This window comes from Mizuhopecten yessoensis, unplaced genomic scaffold (genome assembly GCF_002113885.1).
Source record: "Mizuhopecten yessoensis strain PY_sf001 unplaced genomic scaffold, ASM211388v2 scaffold10771, whole genome shotgun sequence".
NCBI classification, from domain to species: domain Eukaryota; kingdom Metazoa; phylum Mollusca; class Bivalvia; order Pectinida; family Pectinidae; genus Mizuhopecten; species Mizuhopecten yessoensis.
Window position 1 is genome coordinate 1,873,963 of NW_018408713.1, and position 23,242 is coordinate 1,897,204.

Below are 23,242 nucleotides of genomic sequence, written 5' to 3' on the forward strand. Positions count from 1 at the left end.
CAGAATTTACGATAAAGAGACACGTACTTTTGTTAAGCTTAGGAGTGAGGAATCAGTCAAAAATAGTACAAGAGGAAACTCGAACAAAATATTCCTATATTAGTCAACAACATCCCTGAGGAGAAACTATTTAGTCAAAACCTGGAACAAACACTAAGAACAGAATAGATGTCAAGAACTTTATTATAAGTATAGGGCAAATGTAATAAACAATGAACTCTAACTTTAAAAATAAAAATTGTTTATTTTTTGAGTCCAGTGTAGAGGAGCTCTATCGGCTCCTGTATTGGAAACTAACTTTAACTTTTGAACTTTTAATCTCTTATAAAATATTTCTGTAGCGTTAACGTTAACTTCACATCATAATAACGATAGTACTTATGTGTTCTACTATTCCAATTATATAAGTTGATTGGTTCTTTAATGTAACTATTCTGTTTATGTAATCTTCCTATTGGAGGTATAAAGAGAATGACAATTGAGTCTTGAGGAGATCAAAGAAACCATAGCAGACATCATATCCACCGCCCAGCATAGCTGTTAACCATGGTATCGCAATAAACTACAAGAGCTACCTCCCCTATACCGTATATCGGACGATACAGTTTTGAGGGGAATCAGCTTTGGGGACGATATGGATATTTGGAGGGATAACGAGTGTAATTTAAAATGTTATATGAATTCCAAATGGGTAGACTAGTAATGAAAAAAAGGTTGAAACAATATAAACACCAGGCAAGAATGAACGATAAGATAACCGGAAGTGGAAATATTGTGGTTCAGTCAAGTTACTGCGGTCCAGTCCAGCTTGACGCCAGTTCTTGGATATCTTGTCGAGTCGACGTGTTTTTTTGTGAAGGCAAATGTGTGAACATGTTAATGTTATCAAAATGGGGATGAGATAACACCACTATAACTCACGCAGGTAGGTCAATTTTCATACATATTTTCTGAGTATTCCCTGAAAAACTGACGAGTTATTGTTTGCCACATGAATGACCGGGGCGAATCGTCGCGAGGAACAACAAATCACAAGAAGTTGTGACGATGACAGATGTATCGTTTAACGCTCGTATCAGTAAAAGAATACATTTTATGAATAAAAGAATGTTGTATTATTTCCGTTCGGTTAAAAAAGTACTACAGTGCGTTCATTAGACACATAATCAAGAGACATTCACATGATCATTTGCAGATTAGTATAGGCCAATTTGTCGTCCTAGGATGATTTCCGATTTTCATTTTATGTCCGGTTTGCTCTGTCTGTGTGAAGTCATCCATGTGTGAAATTACAACAGACCCCCTTCTTGATGTAACACTGATTCGTAACATTTACACATGTAACCCGATGGCGAGGTCATGCAACTGGAACGATAATATAAAAAAATAGATGTTTTGTTTTACTGTCTGTTAGGGAAGATGGTTGGTTGGTTAGGTGTTTTATTTCGTCTTTTCACTGACTTAGGTCTGTGTTTTAGTTGACGCAAGGGGGTAAGTAGCCATTACCTTTTGTAAATTCAAAAGTCCTCGTCCTGTCAGCAGGTACAAGATTATTACAGCCGGACAAATCCCTGGAATATGATTGTCGTGGTCCACAGAACGACGTCTTATGGGAAGTCCCAGCGATAACATTTCTCCTATATATGAGGAGGTTATGTTTAAGTTTAAGTTTTTATTTTATTTTTTTTTAATTTTTGAAACCAGTACATATAACTTTGACGACAAAATTCAGACGGACATCATTATTTTAGACTTTAGTAAGGCTTTTGACACTGTACCTCATAGGAAATTACTTCACAAATTAGAACATTTCGGAATCACTGGAAAACTACACAACTGGCTCCATTCATTTCTAGAAGGTAGGAAACAACGAGTAGTAGTGGAAGGGGAACAGTCATCTGAGGCCAAAGTCATATCCGGTGTTCCACAAGGAACGGTCCTCGGGCCGATGATGTTCCTCTGTTTTATCAACGACATATAACATCAGTCGTGCATTCAACAATCCGTCTGTTTGCAGATGTTTGTCTGCTTTACAGACGGATCCGGAACCAGCAGGACCAAATCGAACTACAACGTTATCTGGATGCATTGCAGCTGTGGGCATCAACATGGGGAATGCGTTTTAATGTTAAAAAACGCATGTAATGAGAGTGAGTCGGTCTAAACAACAACATGAACACTTTTACTCGTTAAACAACCAAATTCTACAGCAAGTTTCGGACAGTCCCTATTTAGGCCTTACTTTTAGTGAAGATTTGAAATTCAGCACCCATATCAACAAAACTGCCAGAAAAGCTAATTCCACCCTCGGATTTCTTCGCTGCAACCTTAAACACAGCCCTGAATCCCTAAAGAAAACAGCTTACATCGCACTAATTTGTTCGGTTTTAGAATACAGTGACACAGTCTGGGATCCAGCGAACCAGAAAGAGACAGATACCATTGAATCGGTTCAACGACATGCAGCCAGATTTATATACAACAACTATGGACGGAAATCAAGTGTAACTAAAATGTTAGCAAATTTAGGACTCAAACCACTAGCAGAAAGACGCAGGGAACATCGGCTAGTGTTGTTTTACAAAATTATTTCAGGCTTGGTGGCAATACCTCCGGACGATTATTTAACTCCAAATTCACAAAGAACTTGCCAAAAGCATACCAAAACTTACCAAATCATACCTGCAAATTCGGACCTTTTTAAAAATAGTTTTTTTCCAAGGACAGTCAAGGATTGGAACAGTTTAGACCCGGGTCTTGTTTCGGCTGATAAGTTGACCACTTTCAAAAGAACTTTGTGCCTTGACTGAGCGCACATCCCGTGGACAGCTATCTTTTATCAGAAGGAGTCCATGTATTTATACAGATACAGATATATATATATAGGGAACTGGGATGCGTCTCTGGTTAGGTGTAGGTAGTAGAGCTATATATATAGAGGTGACAATGACAAACTTGCACTACACTACTTCCCAATAGATTGGAAAGAACCCAGGTCTTTTCACACACATGTATTATTTACTCTTATAATAGGGTGTTTCACCCGAAATGTACTTCATCCAGGGTTTCGCCTTAACCAGGTTTGCCCTGCAAGGGCTGTGAATATTTGTCTTAATATATTCTATTAAAGTTATAAATATCCGATTGGAAGAATGACTTCAATCTTACAATGTGATACTCACTCGGTTGTCGAACTGACGGAAAAAAATAAAAAAAATAGAACCAAGACAATTATTCATGTGGTAGTACATTTGTATTTCAGTTACAAGTTTGGGGATGTTTAACTGAAACAGGGGGAAATAAAACTGAAATAGGGGAAAATAATGCTGAAATTCAAGATGGGAACTGGCCCATATAAATATAACCAGCCATATTTAAGAAAGGCCTGTATATATCCATGCATTCATATAATTTATATAGCTTCATCAGAAAATGGCACCTGTTATAATTAACTATTACAGATGTATTAGTTTTTAGAATAAATGTATACGATGTCAACCTGTGTTCTATACTAGCTATATATAGATAGTCATATGTATATACATACTTGACTTTAAATTTAAAATACACATTTCATTTTAGACTTCAGGTCCATCGACACTATTACACCACAATTAATTTCAAAAGTATAAAAATGAATGAATGCATCATTTGGACATTTCATGTAAAATACAAGCATGACTACCATGATCTTTATATTAATTTGCTATAAGTTTCAACGATGTCATTGGTTTGTCTATGTGTCTCTGGAGCATATTGCAGCTGCTGTGACCTCAATTTGACCTTGACCTCAAGTACTTTATGAAGTGTAATTCAGGTTTCTGCAGCATATAACGTATTGACCATATATGGGCCACTGTTTCATGAATGTGCTTCGGTCCACTCCAAACAATGTTGATAATTATTATATGTTGGGAGGGGGTATCTGTGAAGCCGTCACTTCAAATTGAATCTAGTTTATATTGAACTCTGACTTTAATGAACGATACATTTATTGACTTGAACCGATTTGCCTTTGCCATTTTGATGACTTTAACTCACAATTTAACCCCTGAAATTTTATAATGGACTAATCGTACCTTTCAATTGGAAGAATTCAAATGTGTCTTCAGGGGTGACTGAGTTAATTATTCATTTGTCCATTCCAAGTTTCTGTGTTAAGCCTCTGATAGATTTATGATAACATGCAGTAATTTGGAACTGGCAGGTCTATTCTTGGTATATATGCATACTACATAACTAGGGGAAAATGTGGGGAAAGTAGAAATTCAACTCATGTACATAGATTTTGGTCTAGTTGCCCTAGCTACATGTAGGCAGTGCCTTAAAAAATATCTTGACATTGAATCGAGCTAATTATAAACATTTTATGTCTAGCGAAATTTTCAATATTTGCTATGAAAACAAAATCTGCCTGTGGGCTGGAATTTTAAATGAAATCTGTGCAATTAAATAAGATCTTAACCAATTCAAGGTTTCAACTTTTTAATCTGCTGGTCATTTGAACCGCATAAATTTTTGTTTATCGTTGACCTCAGTTCCATAATCAGGATCCTGTGGAGCTGGAGATAGTAAATAAAAAACCCTAACACAGTCTAGGGACGAGACTTAAACGTTGTACCAGTTGGTTAACAGGTTTTTATATGCCCTTCAAGTTTGACGGAAGTATTAATTTATGGTATGGGGTTGTCCGTCCATCCGTCCGGCGTAAACTTTGGTTTGCCCGACAAACTCCTCCTACATTTTTTGACCGATCTCTTTGAAACTTGGTATACATTATAATCATGATATGAAGTTGTCTCCCTTTAAAATGAACTTTGATTCAACAATTTTTCCAAAAGCTATTGCCCTTTGTTTATTTCAGTATTTGATTTTTGTCCGGCAATCTCCTCCTACATTTTTCGACTGAACTCTTTGAAACTTGGTTTACATTATAATCATGATATGAAGTTGTGTCTCCCTTAAAAGAATTTTGATTTGACGATTTTTGCAAAAGTTATTGCCCTTTGTTCATTTCAGTATTTTATTTATAGCATGTCAGCTAACCACTCTTAAAATGATGCAGATCTTTTTTCAATGTAAGAAAGTATATAACACTATATATGGCATTTGACGGGCGTATATTGTTCTGCCTCAAGGTACTGTCGTTGTTTATTCATCCTAATTGAATTGCAATTGATAAGCCACAGGCAGAATATTATAAGCAGGGCATTTGTACATGTATATATACTGCACAATGTAATTAGGGCTCAGATAAAAGGGATACACTGTCTGCGGGTTATTGTTTATTGTAGGTGACATTCTTTAAAAAACACACACTTACTACATTTTATTTACATACACAGGTATATGATTGTAAGTTATATATAATTAAGTAGTCAGTGTATCTAATTTGGTTATGATCGATGTGAGATTGTTTCCAAACGTTACATTTAGTTACCTGTTAATGGGTTATATATCATTAATTGTGGCAACATTACAGAGAAGATAATCAATAATTATCACATGCTGTTTGTACGTAGAATACTATTGGAGTCTTTATACACAATAGCTCGCCAGACTGTTTTACATGTCCGGGGGAGTTCACGCTATAGTAGATCAATTGAATCAATCCAAGAAATGATCACCACAGCATCAGGTGGCATGTATCCGAATGGGAAGCTTGAATTGAGGTTTATTGTACACGTATCATGTCCATGTTTTGGCTCTAGAAATGGACTGTTATTCCTGAGGATTGCTGATGGGATATGACTGACAATGGCCAACTTGTAGGCTTAAACAAGCATTATAGCAAGTATAGTATTTTAAAGTACTGACATTGGATCTCGCACAACCGTGGTTTGTATGTACTATAAAATGTATAATATTCTCTACTAATTTTTAAATATTTTCTTACAATTTCATATAGTTTTAGTCCACAGAATTATGAGACTTGTTTTGGCAATGATTGATCAGGATCAGGTCCTGAGACACTATACATATAGCTGCCTTTAGGGTTTCCCCCTACAGCATGACTGGTATTATTTTCGGTACTGTATCATTTTCAGGGTTAGCTACATTTTACATATATAAAGGCCTAGGCAAGCACATCTGGTTAATTGATAAATTTTGGCATATTTTTTTATTAAAAAATGCAACCAATTATTAATTGGAATTAATGATGTACATTGTTTTAATGTAGTTGATCAATTCCAATGCACTAATTGTAAGTGTCCAACGGTTTATATTTAAAACTAAAATTTGCATATGAAATGAATTAAATATACCAATGATCGATTCTGAGATGGTACAACCAATCACCAAGTCAATTAAGGTCCAGTTATGATCGGAAGGAATGATTTTTTTTTATATGCATGCATTCATTGGGATTTGAACCTGTGACCTAATGGTTGCTATGCATGGTACTTCATGCGCTTATATAAAGGGATATTCCCTATACTCAAAGTTAACTTATGTAAGGCAACTTTAATTTGACACCATGCAGAATCTGCAGAATCTTTTAGACAGTCACAATTCCATTGTTAATAATCAAAGATCAGCCCATCAGGTCGTCACTAAATATAGACTTTTGATAGATTAACAGCTGGCTTGACTGAAAAATCTCAAGTTGTGTATGTGCCCCTGAGCTGTATAAATTCTAAACAAGATAATTATATTCCAATAATATAGTTTTGAATGTTTTAGTCACATTTTTTTCATATTTCCAGCATAAATGTATAATATTATATAAAAAGAAGGCAATTTGTCTTAAATTTATGAGAAAGAGCTACAAGGAGATAGTGTTTGTCTCATGTCTTATTTGTACATGATCACTCAACCGGTACAGGACTTTGTTTAGCTATTTGTAACCTTGGTAAATATTAACACTAGCTGCCCTTCATAACAGCTCAGCTATGTTTAAATAGCTAATTATTATATTTTGGATATATACATATCTGTTTAACTTTTATATCCTTCTGTGTATATCTGTTGGCCTCAAACTTGTACCTATTACGGCTGCCTTTGACCTGTCACGAACGCTTAAAGTGAAACAATCAATACAGCTGTGTTTGAACTCACGGTGGAGAATCCCTGCCTATATCCGGAGTAGGCTAGCACCACCTATATGTGGAATATAGCAAAATGGATTGGAACTGATAACATTAGGAAGATTAAGTATGTGAACAGATCATGTTTAACCAATTTCAATCTCCCTGAAGCAGGTTCGCCATTGCTGGAAACAAGCACCAGGGTGTCTTGATTTTCTCTGTATTTCCTGTTTACTTTCATTTTACATAATTATTATGTAGTAATCACTCAAAGAATCTGCAAGCATTTTCTGAAAATTACCAAAACAAAGCATTCGTTTACATTAAAGGATTAATAAAGTTACAAAATGTAACTCATCAAAATTGAACACACTATATTCTCATAAATGAAACTTTCAAAATCAGCGAAAGAGCTGGAAACAGACAAAATTTCCATTGCATCTAAGTATTGAGGCACATTATTCTCACAAAGAATTGAACATTTCCCATAGAGACACTAGATAAAATGAGATTCAAAGTGAACTGATAACAGACTACATTTTCCTTAGAGCTTCAAACTTTGTCAACTTTCTTCAAAAGCTTAACCTTGATCTACAGAATGCAAGATCAGAAGCTTTATGAAAATCTAAAAAAAACACCAATACAATCTATTCTTCATTGCCGATTTTTTTCTATATGATTGTAATATAAAAAAAATGAAAATAAATAATATCCATCACACTCAATCCCAGACAAAATAATCATTTTGCATCATTATTTTATGCAAACATCTTGAAGTGATATTTTGAAGAATACATATATATTATATCAAATATTGAGACAGCTTCTTATGAACTATGTGGCATAGAGTCTTGGTATGTATTTGGTTAGTGTTTACATATATATATATATATATATGTAACTACCGAGGTGAATGCAAACATGAAAGACTACAGTATCAATTTGGTTCAACTATATGACCTTGACCCACATTTCTATCAACTCCTGCTCATGATCAAGTTTCCAGGTGAGAGATACAATGTATATATATAAGGGCCCTATTGTTCTGTTTGTTGGTAGTTGAGATACAATTTTGTTTTAAGTTTTAAGTCTTCATTTTGAAACACTTTATAAAGTCACTCACATGATGATAGCTTTATATTTATGTACACATGCACTTGTATTCCCACCTGTCAATCCCAAATGAATCGCATGGCTGAATCACACGCCAAAACTACATTAACTTACAAATGCTGGTAGCCATTTTGTTTTTATTTTATCAAAGTAGTGTATCTATGAGTAATGCAATAATGATAAAACTCCTACGTATTACCAGGAAATAAGTACATTAAAATTTCAAAGATTTTATCATTTGTTTTGGTGGTGTATATAAATTGCACACACAATGTAGTCCACAGGCTATGTCGTGTCTGTATTTACGATTTCACATACGCAGAATCTTTTTTGCTCACGAGTTGATTATATGCGATTGTACAGAAGCTAAGTATAAAACCTTTTTATCGAAGCAGAGTTTGTCGAATGTGATTGGAGTTCTCCTGGAAAGGAGGTATGTTTCAAGTGTCTTTATACATGAATATCACTGTTATAACAAGGTAATGTTTTTACATTTAGCAAGAGGAAGTTCAGGGCTTTTTAAGGCCAATATTGGTGCTGAAAGTTGGCCCTTAATACTGGCTGCACTTTTTTCCTTTAATTTTTTCCAAACCCCTAAGCGGGGTTTGATCTGTAACGGTGTAAACACTTTGTCCACTTCTGGTGCTTCTCCATACGTGAAAGCCTTCTGGGAAATTAAGACCGCATACTGTCTTCAAAAATATGATAGCTAAAACCCTACAATATCTGTAATTATTACAGTTTACTAATGAAATATCATGAATTCTCCCTTTGATAAAAACATATGATAATGCAGTGAAGATATACTCAATATTTTATCTTTACATGTGAAGACGTCAATCTTAGTCACTTGTCGTCCAATCTTAACGGTATATTCTATTCTCTGCGGAGATTTTCAGTTTCAAGTTTAGATGAAGCGACGACAGAATAAGTGGTTGTGTGTTTCACCTATGCAGCATACATTATTGTTTTTACATAACTACACAATTAATATCATTTTTGTCAGGAAATCTTACCAGATAATAGCAACAAACGGCAAAATTGAAGTAAAAACCCATTAAAAATGGTGCTCTGTATTGTGTGACGTCATAACAACTTGGCGTCAAAAAATATGCTACACATTCCCGCAGTTTTCTGTTAATTTCTGATATAGAAATATTTTGCGTGGCGTGACGTGAAAAAGTGTGAGAAATAGAAAATTTCATGGTTTTTCCCATTCAATACAAATTATTCATTTCACTTGGATAAGACGAAAATGTGATAACAACATTAAAACAGCGTTGTGGCAAAATGTATCTTTGTAACAGTCTTTAGAAGTAGTAACTGTTAATCAAGAGGGAAGGGGATGGGCGGCTACGATTGACGCTTCAATCCGGAAGACGGTTGATATTTTATCCAGCGGTACATTGTCAATAGAAATATCCGAAGATGGCATTATTACATAATCGTTGACATTTAAAATGCGTTTAAAAATGTACATTTGCGTGCAGCGAGACACATATTGAGTAACAATAGGGCTAAATGCAAACTTAATGCCATTAACAATATGAAAAATAATTATAATTAAATAAATAAATAAAGTATGCAGGATCCGTTCCCTCGTGGTTGTTGGACTGTCAGTTAGTCATTTTCATAAAAAAGGATTTGGTGTCCAGCAGCTTGGCTGCATTTTCTTGTTTTGTATATTTTCATATTGTTTTCAGATGAATTGCAACATCAACATTTAAAACAAAAAATAAACAATCTTTCCTAAATAATCTATTTTGTGTGTATGATACTTTGTACTGTCTCCATTCCCAACTTATTGATCATGAAAGAAGCCTTGAAGTTGTAGATCACCAAATATTCATCGTATATATCTATATACTGACAGGGTAACAAAATCTGGAACAATTAGTTAACTGTTTGGCCTAAATTTATGAAAAACGTTCAGACGAGTATCTGGGTGACTATGCACCCAAACTGGGGTTTAAAGTTACCCAACCGTGTAATGTACAGTGCCACATAGTGAAAGTGTTAGGTGAATGGCAACAACTGTTTCACCCATTGTCAGTATAATGTGACCGGGCGGAATGCTGTGCTAGATGCCTTCGGCATGGCATTTCAGTCTGATAGCACTATAAATTTGGCATCAAATTTGCGCTATCATATGGAGGCAAGCACACCAACATACCCGGTCTCCTGCATACACACACGCAAGCACGTATACACTACACACATGGAGACACGCCCTTAAATAACCTAATTAGCTGTTAATAGGGCAATATTTACATTTGCATGGCATTGTCACTATATAGCCTCTTTGAAAGCTGAGTCATTGATTGGACTTTAATTACCATGCATCACGACACACAATTCTTAGCGTATTAATACAACACTGACCGGAACTACAATATCCAATATAAATAAACATGACTGCTGCTAAAATATCGCATTGGCATTGTGAGATTTGACAATGTCATTGTAAATTTATGTGCAAAATAAAAAACAAAATAAAAAACACTTTTATTACAACGAAAACAAGACCAAGGTCTGCAATATCATACAAAATGCACATCGGTTGAAATCACCAATGCCGACAATGGAAACAATTTTAACGCTCATGCAATTTATCAGAAACATCGTCTGGTACACTGCATTAATCAACAGGGGTTGTTACAAATGTCTGAAATACACATATTCTATAGACCTACTGCCACATATGTTACAGACCTACTGATATGAGTCACAGCACACATAAACATTTCAGACATGTGTAATGAACCTGTGCACTGTCGCAAGATCACTCACTTCAAACGCTATCAGTTTCACGCGTCTCGCATCCACAGTTCATCAGTTTCTGACGACATGTCAAATAACGACGCTGTTATAGAATCTACCGACTGTTGTCAGGTTCCCATACAATCAACAAATAAATTCACGGCTGGATTCTTCACAAAATGAGCAAAGAGAAAAGTTTGAATAAACTTCCAAAAATAACTCCCTCGTGGAGGGCAAGGTCGGATTTATGGAGTTCACTGTATTTGTCCATGCGTGAAATTTCGGGGAAAAATCTTTCAGCTAAGAGTTCTATTGATAAACTTAAATCACCCTATAGACATATCATACGCAATTGTATTGATACTAATTTGTGGAATAAAATTGAAGTGTTTGTTAAAATTTCAAAGTACTACTTTGTTTGCCAATCAGCACGCAACAATACGCTGTTCAAACTATTGAACGAAATTGTGTGGACTATCGATAAGGCGGGCATTTTTAATTTTAAATATAAATTATAAGTTAAAAAAGAACATAAGAGGCAGAGAAAACGTAAATATAAGTATTGAACTGTTTTTTGTATGGTATTTATGATCTATTTGAATGACACAGCTTTGCAAGCAAACAAATCATAATGCGCTAGCACGCATTAAGTTGTTTGCTTGCAAAGCTGTGTCATTCAAATAGATCATAAATACCATACAAAAACAGTTCAATGCTTAATTAAACAAAATTTAACCAAACCAAACCAAATGTATACAGATTGCTTTCCGTATTTTTCCTGTCAATTTGAATCTCTTGCAATCATGGTACATCTGATGGAAGTTCAGAGCTGTCAGGCTATTGCTTTGCTAATGCAAGGTCAAAGGCAATGTCAACAGGTTGCTATGCAGTTTTGTGTGAATGTTTCCATCATAGAACGTCTTGTCCACCATTTGAGAGACACTGGAAGTGCTGTCGACTGACTTCGCTTGGGAAGTCCGTGTGTTACAACGCTCCGTCAAGATAGGACTAATTGTCTTGCCTGCCTGCATAATTGCGATGTTACTACCACTGAAACCACTATTAATAAAGTGGGCAATCATCATTACCACATTCACCCCAAAACTGCACGGAACCTGTTGTGCGAGGATGGTCTGCTAGCTTGGCGTCCTTACATTTGCCTGCCTTTCACTTACATGTGCACGTCACACACGCTTGTGGCTTATATGGCAGTAGTTGCTCCCAGACGATTTCCAATGAGGCATTGGAGATGGGTATTTTTCACAGATGAGTCCTGTGTTAATTTTTTTTAGTCCGGACAGTCAAGGTTGTGTATACCGACATTGTGGGGAACGCTGCACCAATGCTTCCATCCTTTAAAGGGATAGGTTCGGGGCTGGCTCCATTATGGTATTGGGTGGGATGTCTCGCCGGGTATATACATGTAGTCAGCGTTGATTGTGGCAGCTGGGAATTTAACCGCCGTAAGATATAGGGATGAGATCCTCCACCCGGTTGCAATTCCATTTGTGCAACAGCATCACCTAATTTTCAAGCATGATAATGCCCAGACCCATGTACCCAGAGTTTGTCAAGACTTTCTCGCAAACTTTAACGTTAAGCCACTCGACTAGCCACCGTACTGTCCAGATTTGTCCCCAATCGAACATCTGTGGGATGAACTTTACAGAATGCCTCCGCTTCCCTCGACCAACTAAGGACTGCCTTGTAGGAACTCCGAAGCTTAAGAGTGGAACAACATCCCATGAGAATGATAAATGCACTGATGAAATACATACACAAGAGAATGAGGGCTGTGACTGTGACTGTGACAGAATTGCACGAGGGGGCATATGAGATACTGACGAGTCAGTCAATTTCACTTTGCGATATGGTTGGGGGGGGGGGGGGGGGGGTAGCTTCAATTACTCATGAATTATCAGTCAAAATCTAATGATGGCTTATACTTATATTAATATATAAAAATATTATCTATAACATTCAAATACATAACATTAAATCTCCTTAAATGCTACTCTACGTTTCTTTATCCTTTCAGTATATATATATATACGGTATATTTGTAGGTGATAAATTGGCATAAAAAGGTAGCATTTTGTGTCACTTGAAAAAGTTTGGCAGATGAGTAAAATGAGTATATATACCTGCTACAATATGTAAATCAGAATATGAATTTGCAAGTTTAATTATGTAAATTTGAATAAGTAACAATTTGTTTCCCTTAAAATTTCACATTATTAAACATGAAATTCAAGGCATAAATTTGTATTTCAAAATACATACAGAACTTGTTCTCTGACTACACATTGGGAAAATACCTACAGAAAATTGCAACAGAGGAATTTATTTAAAAGGTAGCATTCAGCATGTTTACAAGCACTTATGTGAGATCATATAACACTGGGTGTGCCAATGTACACCTTCCCTGATGATGATTTTAACATTTTTTATCATGTATAAATAGTTACAACCCCACATAAAGATACATGTATAACCCGTTGGAAAAGTTTTGAATTAAAACCGAGTACATGCATCCATTTTTAACGCTGAGTGTTTTTATTTATTTATTTTTCTTAATTATTACGTACAGAGTTGGAGTTCAACAGAGAAGCTCATTATGTTGACAGCTGGTGTTGTAAAACTAAACATCTTAGTGAGTTAGCATGACTGATTAATTATTCTGCCAGATTGAATCCACTAAATGTTAAAAGTATCTGGTTCCTGCCCTGGAAAATTGCCATGTATATATATGCATATACATATTGAATATTATGAGTATGACAGATATGTAGGAAACCATAATCTTTTTCCATTCACATCCGCTTCCTGAACAGCATCCTGTCAAAGTCAGCCTTGTGTCAGCATGAATGACTGGCAGTTACGTATACGTAACCACGTTGTCTTTCACAATCTGTTTAGTGATCGAAGAAAACATATTCTTTATTGTATTGGTAATTCTCCATAGTTTGTTGGTAAAATTATATAGGACTGTATATACATGTACTTAGATTAGAGCATGTAGAATAAGGTGCCACTCAGCCCTCCACCACTGGGTCGCACGCCAGGTACTGACTGTAGGTGTAAAACACAAACAAACCAAACCAAATATGGATATGTAGCAAATTAAAAAAGAAAGTCATTTTCGGGAAAAGTTGTTTATTCTACTATTTGTTTAAAGTCAACAAAAATAGAATTCTCAAAAGTGCAATTTCACGACTGATCAAGGCTCCATTGTCCTCTATGTATTATGTGGTTAAGATGAATTTCTGCTTCACATGCTACATACTGCACTTGATGGATGTTACAGATCGATCAACCGCGAATACTATGTATACAAGCTTAAGCCAATCTACATGTAACATGCAGACAATTACTTGTTACAAATTTATAGACTATCAAGTATTGGTACAATTTATATACTGAACACAACAAAGTCAGCCCATAACTGTTCTTACATGCGTGCACTAGTTTTTTTTTCTGTTTTTTTTTTAATGGCTTGAAGATATTTTAATCAATGTTGAAACCATTTCTATACAATTGGTTTTATTCAACAGGTCTTAGAGTCAAAGATAGAATGAAAAATGTACATAGCTTGAAAATGACCCGGGCAGGACATTTTTTTAAAGCATGATTGCTAGTTACATGGCAGTCCTTGCAGACAGTATGATTAAATTATCGTAGTTCCTAATGAACATTATGTTGCTGGCTAAATTGAAAGAATCTTTAAAACATCTGTCAACAATCCATAATGCATTTCATGATGATTATTTTAAAATGTGATTGACACCTCTTTAGTGAGAAAATTGTGATTGAGTTTGGCCCCTTCGGGAAGACCTACCATGTACTTGTGACCATGATCTGACTATTGATATAGGTATTATACGTTGTGCTCCGGGCCTATAGATATACAGTAATATATAAACATTTCAATCTGTATTTTAGTACAGTATTCGCCGTAATTAGCCCCCCCCCACCCCCCACCCCCTCTCCTTTTTTCCGAAAGAATTGAAATTAGCCTTATAAGCTCCTGCACTCCCTGGGCACCTATTATGGTTGATGCATTGTCAAACAGTAAGAAATCAATATTTTCATATTAATGTAGATTTTTATTTAAATTCTCGTGCCCAATCCCTTATACAAAATGTACATGTACTTTGAGTGCCCCTTGTCGTTTATTTTATGTATTCCTATCCCTTAATTGTCATTTACCGACTTACATGAAAAAGTGTCTATTGCTTTTATTATATTTATTTGTAAGATTCAACAATCAGTCTGATTTTCCCAAATAGCTTATACATTTGTATGTACATATAAAAGCACCCAGGGCACTTGGTACATTTGCGTTAGTTCGAAAACAGTTCCTTTACATGAGGTGAGTGAAATGCAAATTAAATTTGATTTGCCACAAATAAGTATGGGTAGAAAAAAATAAGGAAAACAATTATTAGCCTGTGCAAAATCATGAATTTTGGGAAATTTTGAAGAAAAAACATCACTCAATTTGTCTATGGCAAGACAGCAGAACATAAATGTGTGTAGTGTGCAATAAACCGTGACCCTTCTGTTGAAACTATCGGAGCGAGCCAGTTGTTCTTCTGTACTTCAGTATAAATCAGCACATATAACACAGAGGTAAAGGATATTAAGTATAAGTGTATTTGCCCATTGTGATGTATATATAATTTGGCTGCTTCTCACTTAGCCAACATTTTAAAAATACAGGTACACTGTCACCTTGGCAACATTAAATACTATTTGGGTGGGTGAACTTTAGGTACATTGTATAACCTGTTTCAGGTATATATAGATGTACTTATCCATATTGAAGTAAATATATATATATTTATATGAATGCTGGCAAAGGGAGCCTTGCAGGCAGTGAACTTTTTGTTATTGATAATGTATTAAGAAATATTTGGAAATTTGGAAAGTGAAGAAAATTGGCTGATGTTATTCCATGAAGATGTTGAAAGTCTGTTCATAAACCATTTTGAAGAGACTGTGAAAAGGTGGACCCTATATCGCCCCATATTTGTAATGTGTGTAGAAATATTGGCAAATAAGTGTAAAATGACCACTAAGTTAATCTTAGTGTTGGCAATGGGGAAACAGTTGAGATTATTATGATGAATCAGTGGTTACAATTAGGTAAAAGTAATAGTTTTTTGTTTTTTTCCAATGTCTCTGCCAGGAGTCGAACCAAGGACCTCTGGCTACTGCGTATACTAGTCTTATATGCTCTATTGAATGAGCTTAAGAGAGATTCACCCTAGCCGAGTCGGTAGGAAGCAGCTAGTATTTTACCAGGGTTACAATGCAACTACATTTGTATGTTTTGGACCGATTCGGCCATAAGCAGGCCTAGCCTAAACGTTGTATGTAAATCGGTGATGATGCCTATGTTTTAAAGCGGCTAGAAATAAATATCAGGAGACACAGGTAGTATGGTTTACCGGCACGTTTCTTTTTGTCCCCAGTGTTGGAAGAAAAAATGTTGTTGAAAGGATTAAAGTAAATTTCAAACAGTATTAAACTGTATTTTACATGCGTTTTTACCTTAGGCTAGTAACCAAGTGGACCGAAAACTAACAAAGATAATAAGGTAAAAATGTATGTGTAACATATACAATATTATTTTTTTTCTAAAATTTGTGAATTCTTAAGTTTTATTATTTCTTTAGTAATGAAACACATGGACATTTGTTTAGCAGTGTTAACAAAAATACGTACAGCTTCAGTGGCGGTCCAAAAACTCACAATGAGTTTACTTGTGGCACACTATTTTCGGGGCAAACCTTGAACTAAACTAATCCAGTTCCTGTTTATGAAAAATGTGTTTTAAAACAAATGCAAAAACAATGTTGTGAAGCCTAGTTGAATCGAATATCACCAACTAGAACGAGTCTGACAAAATTCTTTTCTATTACGAGTTTGAATTTCACGTATAATTTGAAGCTAGCGATTGAGTGGAGATTTAGGAACCTGTTTCTTTTCTGAAAAAAAAATTGGGCCTGGGTTTTGGGTAATTATTTCAAGCCAAACAAGAGTGACGAATCTGTTATTTATTATTATTTATAAAGTTATTGTAAAAAAATATATTTCAATTGTTGTTGTACTGAGTAGGCAAATAATGCCTCAGATTTTTTGCTAAACATGTATGTTACTGATTAAGTGAAATGGAAAAATCATTAAGTTGGGATATCTTGATTTCAGCCGACATCTAAAGCAATATTTCAACGAAACAACTATTTTAATCTATCATATTATTCACATTTAATCGTGACAGTGAGATTGACACTAGACATGAATTGGTTGTTCACGTATACTCGTGGGTATACAATTAAAATATACTGACCGGTGGTTTTGTTTTTTCAAGTGATCAATGTTCGCGATCATGAGAAAACCAAATTGAATGAAAGTTTATGTGTCTTTCACTTTTAGAAGTTGATATGTGGATTTGTAACATTACATGGGGTATTTAGTGTACATGTATACATACAGGAGGAATACATGTGATTTATCAGCAGATTTCAGAACATTTCAGTAGATTACATACAACTAAAAAAAAATGGCTCTTATGTCATATTATTTTGTTTTAAATCAAATGATATATGGATTTTTTCAATTTGTGTAGCCGCTGTGCTGTATGCGTATCTTGCATACGTCTTATGTCCCTGCCATATCGGAATCGTCCTCCGATGTAAATATTTACGTAAATGGTGTCTTGTGTTCGTCCTGTCTTCAACCTAAACTGGTCGAGAATTGTATTAAGTATGTATGCTGAGAATCACACTGTCATACGTGTCCATTGAAACAAATCAGAAATATGCAGGAGGGGTGTAGCTTGGCTGAACCCTAGATACTGTTATATGGGCCAGTGACCCAAACGTGCCACTCTGACGTCACAAGTACCATGTGACCTGTAAGCTCATTTAAACTTTTCGCCGGTGAGGAGCGGTCACCTTTGATTGCCTATATCTAGGTAACGGGACTGCTCTCAATTCACATTGATGGATGATTCCAATCTGATTAAAATCATATGTTACATGGCTTCGTTAACTTCGTACTACGCCTGAACATCTGAATGTGCCGCGGTCAGGGTCAAGTTCAAGTGACTTTTAGATGAACCAATCAGAGGCATGCTGGCAAAAGTTTGCCAGCAAATCGGAATATCATGGTTGATAGATAAATAGCAAGGGGTATCGAACAGATCAGTTTTCCAAACAAATATGGCGGCGGGAACTGACATTTCTACGACGCCAAGGAAAACATACCCATTGGGTAATAATTCCGTAGGCAATACTGCCATACAGTCTTTCTTCTCTAAAATAGCTTCGAATATCTTTTTCTGTTCGGGTTTCAGACGATCAATCTCAAATAACTTCAGAACTTTCACATCATTCTCATCAATGTCCGACATATTTGTTACAACTCCGAGTGCCCTTTTGAAAGAGGGTCTCTGATTGGTCAAAATTTAATGAGTATTTATAAATATAAAGGTCACCTGAACGTGACCCTGACCGCGGCACACTCAGATGTTCAGGCGGAGCCATGTAACAGATGATTTTAATCAGATTGGGATGATTCAGTATTAATTTCAGTATATTATTACAGGTTTCGCTTATTTTTACAAAATGTAAAAAATCTTGGCCAAAACCCTTTAATCGAACACCACTAATTCATCTTTCTAGTTTATATGCAGTACAGTTTGTGTGCTTTACTGTCATTAAGGGTATTGACACATGCATTTATATTACAGTGAATTGTTTTACCTGAAAAATGCACCTGATGTTTTTAATGCAGCAATTATCTTGCAACGTTCTTTGGCCAACACCCAGTCTGCACCTAGCCAACGTTAAAATCTTGCCTGTACTACATATGCTATAAAGATATTAATGTTTGCCAAGTGATAAGACACTCGCTTTGAATTTTCTAAAATTTTATTTCCACTAGTTTTCTGAAAGTGAAGAAGGTATTTCATTACCCAGTGTACAAAGGTAGTGTATGGCACACTCTGGCACACTCCAGCTTGTTAGGATCTGAACATCATAGACATGGTCATAATTATATTATTAATGATACTTAAAAAAATCTACTTTCGCAGATTTAGATACCCAACTTGGATGAAATACATAATGTATTTCCTAATGTCCATTATCAGAAAGTAAGTCTTGTATATGTTTCGTACATTGTATTCCGATAAGTTGACAAAGTTGCGACATGTACTAAATTTGAACTACCGGGTACATGAACATATTGTAGTTATACTACATATAACACATGTATAAAGGAAGACATTACAGTATGCCACAGTTTTTATACGCCCGTCAAATTTGACGGAAGTATTATGGTATTGGGGGTCGTCTGTAAACTTTTGTTTGTCCTGCAATCTCCTCCTACATTTTCCGACCGATCTCTTTGAAGCTTGGTATACATTTATAATCATGATATGAAGTTGTGTCTACCTTAAAAGAATTTTGATTCAACAATTTTTCCAAAAGCAATTGCCCTTTGTTCATTTCAGTATTTGATTTTTTGTCCGGAGATCTCCTCCTACATTTTTTGACAGATTTCTTTTAAAACTTAATAGGCTTAATAATCATGAATGTTGTTGTGTTTGCTTGAAAAGAATTTTGATTTGATGATTTTTGCAAAAGTTATTGCCCTTGTTCATTTCAGTATTTGATTTTTTGCCAGGAAATTTTCTCCTACATTTTTTATAGCGTGTCAGCTAACCACTCTTAGAATGATGCAGATCTTATTTCAATGTAAGAAAGTATATAACACTATATGGCAATCGACGGACGTATATATTGTTCCGCCCCGCGGTACTCTTGTTAACTGTATGCAGGGAGCGACACAGATTGCTAGCAAAAATAATCCCCGACATCAATACAGCTCACTGTTGTAATGCTTGGTACCAAATTCATTGGGAATAACCCATATTTAAAGAAAACTTAACTTCAGCTACATAGGGTTATGTTTTCATACATTTTACTATAAAATGCACCAATTTATCCTCCAGGAGAAGAGGGACAAATCTTAAATGATCGATTTCAGTAGTGTGAAATGTGAAATAATAACTCCAGAATTAGCTGTGGCTAATTGTGTACAATAGTTTGTTGTTACACGGGAAATGACTAGTGTTGACTCCAAAAATATTTTAAAAAATACACTCTTCTTTGTATAGAGCTCAAAACTGATATTGGAATTAAGTTGTTCACTTTGAAATGCTGATCATTTTCATCCAGTGATTATAGTATGAAATTTTAAAATTATGGATATTTTTCCTAAGCAAATGATGTCAAAATTTCTACTACAGGTACATAACTCAATTCCTACCATTTCAAATCATTATAATTAAATCAATTTTCAACATTTCGTTTTTTTCAGCAACACAATCCTTATATACTGAATACAGTCTAAAATATGCTTAGCTCAGGTGATTGGGGGTCCTACCCTTGGTAATTAAAGTGCCCCAGGTGACATCCCAAAGTGACTTATTAGTTGATTAGAGTGTTTTCCTTTGTCAAATTAAAAAAAAAAAACAGAAAATGTTTTGAAGGACCTACATATCTAAATCTAAAATACTGGGTCAGGTTACACCAAACATTACCTGTAATATACCCAACAGCTGTACAGGTCGTTCAAAATCCTCAGTTAAATTACAGAAAGAAAGATGGATCACATTAACACCACAGCTATTAAGATAGTACGTTGTTTTGAGTGGCTATACTAGCGATTAGAACATGAAATTTGTGTTTGAACTTGAGACCGATAGGTAACAAAAAACAAGGTACTATCCCCATTCTAACACACCTTAACAAATATACTACGCTAATATGTTTAGAAACATTGTATTTCCTTGTACAAAAGTACGTAGTAAAATACTTTGTGACCTGAACTGGCGACGTGTCATTCTGCAGCGGACTGACCAATTGGAAAGAAGCTTTCAAAAGTCTGTAATTTGGCCCCGCCCATACTGGCGAGCGCTCGATCTGTATGTTGACGAGGCGGAATATTTGGATTTTTCGTGAACGTCCTGTTACCAAAGTTTATACCACACATTTGGATTAATATTGACCAAGTTCTTACATATTCATGTCAGTATGCATACCAATCTGTGGGTCGTCCTGCTGGGTGTCTTCGGCAGTATGTTTCAGTGAGGTAGCACTATAAAGTCGGCAGCTGTTAATAGGACGTTAAACAAAATCAAACAAACAAACAAACAAAAAGCTTATCGACAAAATCGGTGATTATTTGTATAGATTTGTGAAGAGTTTGACACATGTGAAATGTTTCATTTGATTAAAGATCTAAATAGATGCCTTCATACGCATGGAACAAACGTTTCAGTAATAAATGGAGGTACAAGTAATGTGTACTTTTTCCTTTTAATTCATTCAACAAATACATTTCATCGGTCGTTTCTGTTCTGTTTCCTGGTAGCCTTATCAGCAGGATTTCGCTAAGAGGCGAACTTGACGCCATATTGTTTTGGTTAAGTGCGATGGGAGGACACGATTGATCATGATTCTATCGCAGATTAGAACATGGTCCGTATCCAATCAAAACAGGCGTTGCAAACGAATCGTGTTAGAATGTTTTGTATATACTCTGTACATGTATATTGTAATTAAGTCAGCCATTTCTAGTTCAGTTCTTTATGACCTTGAACTTGGTTACTCTGCTCATTAGTTCTAAATATATAAGTGTAAACCCTACAACACTAAGCTGTCATTCTCACCCACATACACACCCAAATTAGTGTAGAGACACGATTATATTCCTCATAACATTTGTAAGAAATCATTTCTTTTATTCAATTCTCTGTGTAATATATTTTGCTAAGTCAAACACTCCGAAGAACTTCCCTCTGTGCACACTGGGAGATTAATTTGAATCTTATACATATAATAGTAAAATATAATCCTCCTTGATATTGGTATACGATAATATAATATAATATACAACATTTGATATAGCGCCCTATCTAGCTAGAATAAGCCACTCTGAAGTGCTTTACAGTACATAGATAGGTACCGGTATACAATTTATACAATTAGCACATACAATTACCTACAGATATTTTAGTTCTGTCTGTGTTATTAAAGGATTTGTGATCTGTATGGGTCTTCATTCAAATCATTTAAGTGTGTGACTGCACTGTCCCTGATGTCAGTGTTGGTAATTACAATAATGCCTCATGCAGCAATTATAATGTATCATTGTGTGACATTATTGCATTTCCGTTTTGGCCTAAGCTATCAGATTAGATTTGGAAACTGCATCAGGTTCATGAATGTTCTGGCACAATATTGCATGCAAATTTTTAATAACCCCTCTGTAGATTTGGGTTCATGAGAATTAAAATGTCGAGTCACAAAATTCTTCTCGGCATACAGAGGTATTACAACTTGTCTCGGTTTGGATCAGTAACTTTAGGCTTTATAACATTGTATTACTCTGAGGCAATTTTCTGTCATTTACCTGTGCAAACCTTCATAACAAAATCACTTGTTTCCCCACTTTGATAAGAAGCTGCTTTGAAGTGCTACAACACTGTGGAGTCCACTTTCATTTTTTGTCGTTTTCTCTTGATCTTCACACCAACACAATCCACATAAAAATTGACAGTCCGTGCAAAAAATGAAATCTTGCAAGTTTGTATTCTGTATCACTGAAAATATATTAAAAGTAAAGGAGGTTGTGTTATTTAGGTATACATGTTACCTTTAGCCAGGCTATGGGGAAGTGTCTAGATTCATTTCATCATTCAAGCAAATAACTGCAAACACATTTTATGAAAAACGGTTTACTCCCCCTGCAAAAGGTATAAGCTCATGACTGGGAATAATTTATTAGTTACACTCAAAAATTAAATTCTTATGTGGTTTAAGATCAAGGTGATAATGAAAATCTAGAAATTGAATGTTCTGTGTAGGATATCGATACACATCCTGTGTGCAGATTAAATATTCCATCCATGCAATATTCTGTGAACAAATCTTTTATAACGAATTTCATACCCCTGTGAAAAATTCTGAGTATTACTGTAACAATAATTAAAATTTGGTTATGAAAACCAATTTGATGATAAATTGTCCACAATTTTTTTATAATTTCTTTGCTACTTTATGGAATTCCAATTAAGAGTTGATTGTATAAATGGATAAGAATAGAGTATTTTTTATTAGAATTTTTCTTTTCTCTATAACAAAAAAACAGAGTGTACTCTCATCATAAACCGCTTTGCGGTTTATTTAGAGTACACTCCGTTTTTTTGTGTTATATCTCCATAACATAAAAAATATATTCAAGTTAATCCCCCACCCCACCCA

At 35.2% G+C, this 23,242-nt stretch overlaps 1 protein-coding gene across 1 annotated transcript in view; it reads left to right on the forward strand.

Annotated features, from left to right (window-relative positions):
• Positions 1 to 748: 748 nt before the first annotated feature.
• Positions 749 to 23,242, forward strand: part of LOC110462356 (alpha-1,6-mannosyl-glycoprotein 2-beta-N-acetylglucosaminyltransferase-like) — a 53,667-nt gene continuing 31,173 nt past the window's right edge. The window contains exon 1 of the mRNA XM_021516290.1: positions 749 to 925. The gene's annotated coding sequence lies outside the window, so the exon portion shown is untranslated. The remainder of the gene's footprint in view (positions 926 to 23,242) is intronic.